Source organism: Tamandua tetradactyla, chromosome 20 (genome assembly GCF_023851605.1).
Source record: "Tamandua tetradactyla isolate mTamTet1 chromosome 20, mTamTet1.pri, whole genome shotgun sequence".
Taxonomy (NCBI): domain Eukaryota; kingdom Metazoa; phylum Chordata; class Mammalia; order Pilosa; family Myrmecophagidae; genus Tamandua; species Tamandua tetradactyla.
The window spans coordinates 16190653-16199831 of NC_135346.1; the positions used below are offsets into that span (position 1 = coordinate 16190653).

General features: G+C 40.0%; 1 long non-coding RNA gene across 1 annotated transcript; it reads left to right on the plus strand.

Annotated features, from left to right (window-relative positions):
- Nucleotides 1-1026: 1026 nt before the first annotated feature.
- Nucleotides 1027-4556, plus strand: LOC143664456 (uncharacterized). The gene is made up of 3 exons (XR_013166429.1): nucleotides 1027-1106; nucleotides 1206-1278; nucleotides 4333-4556. It is a non-coding gene; the product is annotated as an uncharacterized LOC143664456 (long non-coding RNA).
- Nucleotides 4557-9179: the final 4623 nt, after the last annotated feature.

Sequence of the window (9179 nt, forward strand, 5' to 3'; positions counted from 1 at the left end):
GTAAGAATTTATACATAATAAAGCTGAGTATCTTTAAAATAACTTCTTTCTGAGTTTGTATCTTGATCAGACAACAAGATTAAATTGCTTAATTCTCTCTACAAACATAGGAGAACCCCACTTCCCCGTGTGAAAACAATTGAAATGGTTATATAATGTGTTCAAGGACACATACCACACGTATTAACGCTTAGGGTCAGTTCAGAACCCACATATTTCTGACACCACATTCATTATTCTCTGTCCATTGCCTCATTTTTCTTTTCAATATTCAATATTTAATGAACAATTAAAGGTTCATTAAACCTTTGTTTAATGAAGTAGGATTTTTGTGGATGAAGTGGATAGACTTGAGTTTCTTACCTGATAGGATGGTAGCATGTTACCGCATGGGGCCTATGCAACAGTTCTACAGCAGACCCCTTCCCCGATCTTTCCTTTCAGCTCTCTCTGCAAAATGCATAGCTGATGCTTTCAGCAGAGCCATTGCTCTACGAGTGACTGAATTGAAAAAGCTGGAAAAAAATCAAACTGAGCAGATCTTAATGCTCTTAATTGTCACCAATTATAGTTACTTTTTTCTGTGGGATTAAAATCCTTTTTCATGAAAGGGCAAAGAAAGTTCAGCTGCCTTGTAGCACATCCCATACGTCTCTGTTGGGGTGGGTGGTTCTTTATATTCTCCTGCTGTGACTCCAGTGTGACTTTCATTACCTTTCCCTGTGGCAGTTGGTGACCACGGTGTTGAAATCACACACAGGAACCTGTGCTTTCAGTGTCTTCACTTTAAAATGAAAACAACCTGTGAGCCCTTTGAGGGCAGGGACAGTATCTTTTTAGCACAGCATTTAGCACTTAGTAGGTGATCATTATATGCCAGTTAGGGTAATTATTGAACTTTTACCATTACTCTTTTAAAACCTTTCTTGTTCTGTGCCTTCAAATATGAAGTAGTCTTTAAGCTTGAGGGAATTAAAATAAACATATTTTGAATGACCTAAGTAGAAATTTTACTTCCCACTTTGTAGGTGAGGAACCTGAGGCACTGAGATGCTTGGCCTAGAACGCAGAGTAGAACCATGACAGAAACCAAGCTAAATCATCAGGTATTATAAAATAACTTCCCACTCTGTGTCCTCCCACTGGACCTCTTCCTTCTTCAACTATTTCACATTCTTCCCCTCTTTCTCATCTTGCCATTTCAGGAATTCCTCCTTTCTCAAACCAGTGCTGAAGTTACTGGCAGGATGAGGTCAATGATGGAACGCAGGGACCAGTGTAAGAGCCCCTTTAATAAATGTCAGAGCAGGGACAGAAGTCAAGCACTGGGAAATCTCCTCCCATCTAAGTTCCGAAGTAGCATCTTTGCAATCCATGGGTCAAAAGAGAATGACCAGTGTCACTTTCTCTTGCCATCGGTGGTTAGCCCATTTGGCTCCTCAAAGGTCACAGGAGGCTCCTGGGGAGATATTGAGGAGTCAGGGAAAGAATTCAGACTTTGAAGGCTGGGACCTCTGCTAGGCACTCATCCAATGAACATTTACTGCAAGGCGCCACGCTAGGATTGGAGACCCTCACGGTGAGCAAGACAGACATGGCCCTGCCTTCATAGAGTTTACTGACGTATATCTAGAAGGTTTGACTTGAATGAATGAATTAAAACCTGGCTAATGTTTATGAGTGCTTACCATGTGCCAGACACTGTGCTAAATGCTTTCTGTACCTTCTTCGTAGGTGAGCTGGTAGGTAGAAGAACTAGAATCCAAACCATGCCCACATTTTTCTGACTGCAAAGCCTAAACTGATGAGAACAGAATATAGAAAAATACCAAGTCAAATATTGGCACTGAGTAGGCAACATGTTTGAGTGGAATGAATTTGAATTTAGAGATAGATAAATAATGTTTGAGTTCTGGCTCTGCTACCTCTGTCTGTGATGCTGGCTACAGGAGAGAGACTTTACAAAGGAAAATAGGCTTGAAGGGCTGGGCAGGTTCACTACTTGTCCTCAGCAGCCAGCAGGTAGCAGGTACTAGAAACTAATGACCAATTCAATGAATTAAAACATCCCGAGAAGCCAAACACTGTCACAAAAGCTTTGAAAATATTTTAAGGGGGGCTGACCTACAAGATACAAGTGGGGAAATTATATCCTGATGACTTCCTGTGACTTACTAACTAACAATACCATCTCCACTAAAAATAATGGCATGCTTCCATTTATTAAGACACTATTCTCTGTTCTTTACTACCACCCAATATAGAAGCTGTTATTTCTGTTTTATAAAGAAGAAAAACCTGCCTCAGAGAGCTTAAGTCTTTCCTCTAGCAGACTCTGCTTCTAGAGGCTCCTCCTCAGTCCAGGCTGGACCCTAATTTGGGTGGATTGAAACCTGCCATTTGAAGATGAGCTTAATGAGATTCAAAGGGCCCCTGGACCTGAAGACTGTTTAGTTTGGAAGCAGTCACAATTAAGATAACAGAAGAGTTCCAGTCAAATGCATATGCTCTCTCAGCCAAGCAGATCCTCTGCTAATTAGAAATGTATCTACATAATGGTGCACATGAAATTGGTTTGCTTGAGCTAAGGAGGACTGGCTTTTAGTAAATGGTCTACCCCTAAGCTGTACCAACACCTGTCCCAAAGGAGCTTGATGAGGGCAGATGGCTAGCTCTTGTCTTGGGTACTTGGCATTCCTTCCAATACCTCTAGTTCTCTGAAGAAACTTAGCAGTGATGTCTGTCCTTTGCTCTAACACAGGGTTTCTCAAACTCACACTACCACTGTTGACATTTTGGGCCAGAAAACTCTTTTTGTTGGGGAGCTTTCATGTGCATTGTAGGAATTTCAGCAACATCCTTGGCTTCTACCCACCTGAAGCCAGTGAGGTACCCCACCCCAGTTGTGACAAGCAAAAAATGTTTCTAGACATTGCCAAATGCCTTCTGGGGGTAAAATCATGCCCAGCTGAGAATCACTGCTCAAGCAAAGACCTCTTTGGGAGAAATTAATTAATTTAGGCACTAAGCCCTCCTTTTATGCTAGTAATTTCTCCTGCCTCTGCCAGTCTGGTGCACTGCTGATTCTATAATTCAGGAATGCCACACACATTAAATTAAACATGAGAGTAGTTCCTCTCCTGGCTTTTCTCACTGCCTTGCTTTACTGCATGTGGAAGCCACCCTGTGGACTCTAGGAAAACATTTGCAGTACATTATTCAATGATGTAAATGAATGAAGAGATATAAGCAGATGTTAGTAGTCGATGGTGAGTGCCCTGGCCTGAGAGACCACAAAAGGTGATCTGTGTGGTCCTGATGTTTGGAAAATCTACCACCTAGTGTCCTAAAGAATATTTCAGTGAAGGGACTTGGCAAGTGTGTCTCAGTGTGGTGTACCGCACTCTGGAATTTCTTGGCCATGGTAAATGGTCCCTAAGCTCCCACCCAGGGATCCCTAATCCTGTCCTTGTGGGATAGTATATAGGAGAGTCAGTTCACGAGTCAGGAAGCTGCCCTGCGACGGTGAGAAGCAAAACAGTGGAGCTATTATCAGTGGGTTGCAAGAAGGTCCCAGGCCGTAGCTGCAAGTTAGTGCCTAGCCGTAGCCATTCAAGGAATGCTCGTCGTGATTTTTGTTCTGGATATTACAAAGTAGGAAGCATGTTCTAGATCGGATAAGAAAGGAGTTTCCCAGTTAGCCATAGTTTCATAAAACAATGTTCAGCAATTTCTGAGTAAATTACATTTTAGAGTAACTTTTTTTGTTTTCCTGTTTTGCTTACTTTTGAATTTTACTTTGTAAACAAATTATGAAGGTAATATGTCTAGAAAAACATAGACACTACAGAGAAGTGTAATGGCCCAGAAAATGATCCAGATAATCATACTGTCCAGTGGCAAACAATTTTGTCATAATTTGTCAGGGTTATTTTTTTTAATTTTAATTATACAAGTAACACATCATATTAGTCACTGTCCCAGCAAAAACAGCAATACCAACAACAAAAACCATGCTATACTTGAAGATAATTTGAAGAGAATTTGATAAAGTTACTGTTTTTGAAGGAGTGAGCAGGGGTAAGGAAACCACTAGAAATTGGCACCCAGGGCCTGGTAATAGTGGGGTGCGTTACCACCCATAGCCCAGAGTGAGAAGGTGGGGTACAGTGGTCAGAATCCAGGAGAGACTGTGGGAGTGGGTATTCTGACAAGACGGGGGCATGTGAAACTGGGGGGAGGAGAATGAATACTTTCCCTTCCTGCCTGCCAGGGGGCCCCATTGGCCACATCCAACTTGAAACCACCCAACAAGGTTGCTCGTTGATGCAGGTTGCCTGCCTGGGTGCAGAAGAGTGTGGAGAATAGAGAGGAAATCTGGAGAAGCAAACAGAAAACATCCAGCCCAACAGGAATATGCACTCGTGCTTTAATAGGGAAACACTGAAGAGGTAACCATTGTTTTAAGCTTGGCATAGATCCTTCTAGACGTTTTTCTAGGTAGTTGCCTGTTTAATCTGTGCCATCATAAAATGTACCATTTTGTTCTGCCCGTATGTGTGTGTTTATGTGTTATACAAGTGGTATTAAATAGTCTGTATTATTAAGCAACTTGCTTTTTTACTCAACAATGTATCATGGATTCTTTCCTGTTAGTAGGTATAGATCTAAGGCATTATTTTGACCTCCCACCCCCACCCCCATTTGCTATTCCATGTGTGGTCAGTAGGAGAGCTAGCTCCCAGTATTCTAGTTCCCTTCTCTTTTTCTCCCCCCTAGCGCACAGTAGCATTGCAGTTTCCCACTCTATTACACTCGGGTGTGCCAGTGTGGCTTCCTTCGGTCAAGGAAATATAAACCCTAAGTGACACATGTTGCTTTCAGACGATAGCTTTAAGCACCATCGTGTGCTTCACCAACTCTCTCTTTTCCTCTGCCGCTAAGACTAGTGATATTCTAGACCAGTGCTGTCTAATAGAGATACAATGCAAGCAACATATATAACTTTACATTTTCCAGAAGCCACATACACACACACACACACACAAAAGCAGGTAAAATTAATTAATTTTAGTAAGATATTTTATGTAACCCAATATATCCAAACGTACTATAAGTATCAAATACCATCAGTGAGATATTTTTACACTTTTTAAATACTAAGTCTGAAATCCACAGTGTGGTTTATACTTACAGTAACTCTCAGTTTAGATTAGCCATATTTCAAGTGTTCAGAGTCACATGTGGATGGTAGCTGTGGTTGATACAGTAGTTGTACATGGATCTTTCTGTCTAGATCTTAAGGAAGACACAGATGTGAGTCCCCAGCTGATGTGCCATGGGCATATAGTGTGAATGAGAAATAAGCCTTTTTGTTAAGACTTCAAGATTTGGTTGTTGGTTGCTCCCATAGAATCGCCTGGTCTGTGCAGGCAGATACATGTATCATATGTTTTAGTTTTTCTTGTCTGCTCAAGTAAATACCATGAAATGATTCAATTAAACAATGACCTCGTGTTTTGAGCCTGGGATAAAGTCCAAATCAAGGTAACATCAAGGTGCTGCTTTCTTCCCAAAGTCTGTGGTGTCTAGGGCTGGCTGCTGGTGATCCTTGGACCTTAGCTTGTCACATGTTGAGGCACATGGCGGCATGTCCTGGTCTTTCCCTTCTCTTCTGGCTTCCATTGACGTTCAGCTTCTTGCTTCCTACTGAGGCTTTCTTGCTCTCCATCTGAATTTCATTCTGCTTATGAAGGACTCCAGTAATAGGATTAAGACCCATCCTGATGGAGGTGGGTCACACATTAACTGAAATACCCTCATCGAATGCTCATGCTTACAATGGGTTCATACCCACAGAAATGGATTTGGTGTCAGAACATGTTTTTCTGGGGTACCTATGGCTTCAGACCAGCACATCATACTTCATTTAATCATTTCTCTATGGATGGACATTCCTTTTCAATTTTTCACTGTTATAGCAACGTTTTGATTAATATTCTTATGCTCATCTCTTGGTTCATACAGTTTTCCTTGGGGTAATTGTTCAAAATAGAATCATATGTACCTTTTTAATTTAATAAATATACTTAAAAAGCTTCCCAGAGTGACTCTACATATTTCCACTTCTATCAGTAGTACATCAAAGTATCCATTTTTGCTATATTATTACTTGTACCTGATATCAATATATTTCATTTCAAAAAATTTTTTCTGTATGTTTCTATTTACATTTCTGAAATTATACTTGATGCAATGTATAACCTGTTCTTTTTAACATTATGAACATTTTGATCTAATTTAAAATTTTTATAAACCTTTATTTTAAATGGAAGCATAAGACCTAGTATAGTTATGCCAAGTTGATTTAACCATTTTAGTTTTTTTACATTTGCATTATTTATATATATAAGCATATATATATATATTCTTATATATATGTAACACCTAATGAACATCTTTTGTTCCTATATCTTTTTTCACATTTCAATTATTTTCCCTGAAGATAAATTCTGAAAGTGTGGTTATTGGACCAAAGGCACATGAATTTTGTTGAGATCTTGATATTTGCTAGTAAATTATTTTTTTCCCAAAAAGTTATATAAATTATTCTCCTTTAGGACAACTTCAGATTTTTGTATGACATATACTGAGCATTTCCCATGAGCGGGTGCTTTTAGATATGCTATCACATCCAGTACTCATAAGGGTCTATGAGGTGAGCAAAGGGGAAATAACCTGTCCAGGGTTATGTAGGTAAGAAGCAATGCTGATATTAGAACCCCGTTTCAGAGGGCAAAGTCAGGCTTTTTGTGCGTTTTAATATTTCACCCATCTCCTTTACACTTCCCTTGGTGAAAATAGCCCCTCCAAGGATTCTCATTTCAGCCCACTCTCCACAACTCTTAGCCCTGAATAATTAATTAATCTGGGCCTCCAAATCTAGAGAGCTATAGGAAAAACTTCAATCAATGCTCAAAAAAATGGGAATATCAAACTGTACCTTCAGGTTTCCAGGAGAGGGCACTGCTGGCCCATAATCTGTTTCAGATGAAACCAGATGAGCTCTCAAGAGGAGGCCCTGGCAATTTTTGAGATGGTTTTATTCAGAGAAACCTTCCACTGAAGGAATATTTAGCTGGTGTTTAGCATACAGAGGCATTTTCAAATGAGACTCATTGGGGTATATTCAGGTTATTTATCCACACAAACAACCTTTTCTCAAAATGAAAGGGGGACTATGGTAAAGTAAGACTTTGAACTGTTTTCAGTGGTTATTTCTTAGCACAGTTCTCGCTATTGTAGACAGCAGTCACATGCTGGTAGAAATAGGGCCAAAGGCAAATCTTCTGTTACTGATGAATAGAGTTGAGTGTGTCAGAAAAGATCACAGACAATCTCTCAAAATTTTTACGTTTTGTTCTTTGGGTACTGTTGACATACAGTAAACATCAGCTGAACACAGAGTGTCTGTGCTATCTGAAAATGCATTAGAGACATCCCTCCCCTGCCATGGCCTGAGCTTATTTCTTACCTGGACTATGGCACTAGTTTGCCAATTGATTTTCCAGCCATCATTGCCACATCTACGTCCCCATTCCCTCTCTACTGATACTCTGCGTGCTGCAGCCAGAATGTTATTTCTACAGACTGGATCTCGTCATTATCCCTTCTTCAAACCCACCAGTTGTTTCCCCATCATCTATTAAAAAAAGGCCTTCCAATGGCTTATACTACCCTTCGAAATCAAACCTATGCCCACTTTTCCCGGCTCCTTTAAATGCCACTCTTCACGTACCCCTTCTGAAACAGTGCTCTGATTACACTGAGTTTCTTATTCTTTGTTTGTTCTTTGCTGTCTTCACACCTCTGTATGTCCCGTTCCCTCTGCCTGGGAGGTTCTTCACCATTTTTTTCAACCTACCAAAATTCCTGACATTCTTCAGAACCCAGCTAACAGATGACCTCTTTCTGATGTCCTCCCCAAATCTTCAGATAGAGGCACTCTTCCACTGGTACTCCATAGATGTTTTTAGGTCTACACTGTGTTGCTGTTTCTTCATTTTATTTGTCCATCAGTACATCTGTACAGAAAGTCCTATAGGAAAGAGGCCATATCTCATTCATTATTTTATTCCTGAATCCAGGCATTTGCTTGGCATGTAATAGACCTTCAGTAAACCATCATTATTATTGTTATTATTATTATATGCATTTGAATAGATAAGTGTTTGTGAATTTCAATGTTTTGGCAACATGTCGTCAGCTTTGAGCCATCATTGATCACGGCTTTACAATTCACATTTAAGATGAAGCTTTTTTATGCTTATCTTTACTCTTTTTCTTCTGCATGATTTGATATGGGCAAAAGGGAAGGAGAAATCTGAGGCTAGATTTTGGCCAAGTCCAAAATAAGTTTCTTGAAAGAGATGGAATTTAAGTAAGAGGAGGGATTTCCAAGCATGTAAGAAGGCAAACCTTCTCCAAACACTTGGCAGAAGAAAGTAGAAAGACTAAAGTGAAGGGGGATGCAAGGATGCTTGAAAGCAAGTTTGTCATCCTGCAGGGGAGCAGAGATGGGAGAAAACAGGAATAAACTAGGAGAAAGAGAAGAAATATGTTTGGGCATTTATTCCTTCTCCTACAACTTCTTTTTCTGAACCCCTTCCCCCACCCACCAAGGGCAGGAATTGACATCAGTGAAAGACAGTTACCAAGTTTTTACGAACTCCCCACATTCTTTCAGGTGGTTATGAGTTCTAAGTGATCATTGTTTCTTAAAACGTAGAAATTCACTAAAGGGAAGATTTTTCTCTGAGAGATCTGTGAAGCTTGTCACTTCATAACTTACACTGTTTTAATAAATCTTGAATTTATTAAATGCTGGTCCTTTATCCACACAGAGAATAATAACCAATAGCTTCTATAACTGCAAGCCCACCATACGTGCACATACACAGATGGGGGTCTCCCCCATCCACTAGTCTATGTCGGGGCTGACTCCATTTTCACATTGATGGATGGAGCTTTAGGGTTGAGACAAACCATCTGTCTGCCAAATGGCATTTCTAGTGCTTCAATCACATCTCCAATAATCACTTCCCCTAAACACATTAGTGGGAAATGAAGTAAAAAAATAATTAAGTGTAACTATCCATTGCATTAGAAATTGATGATAT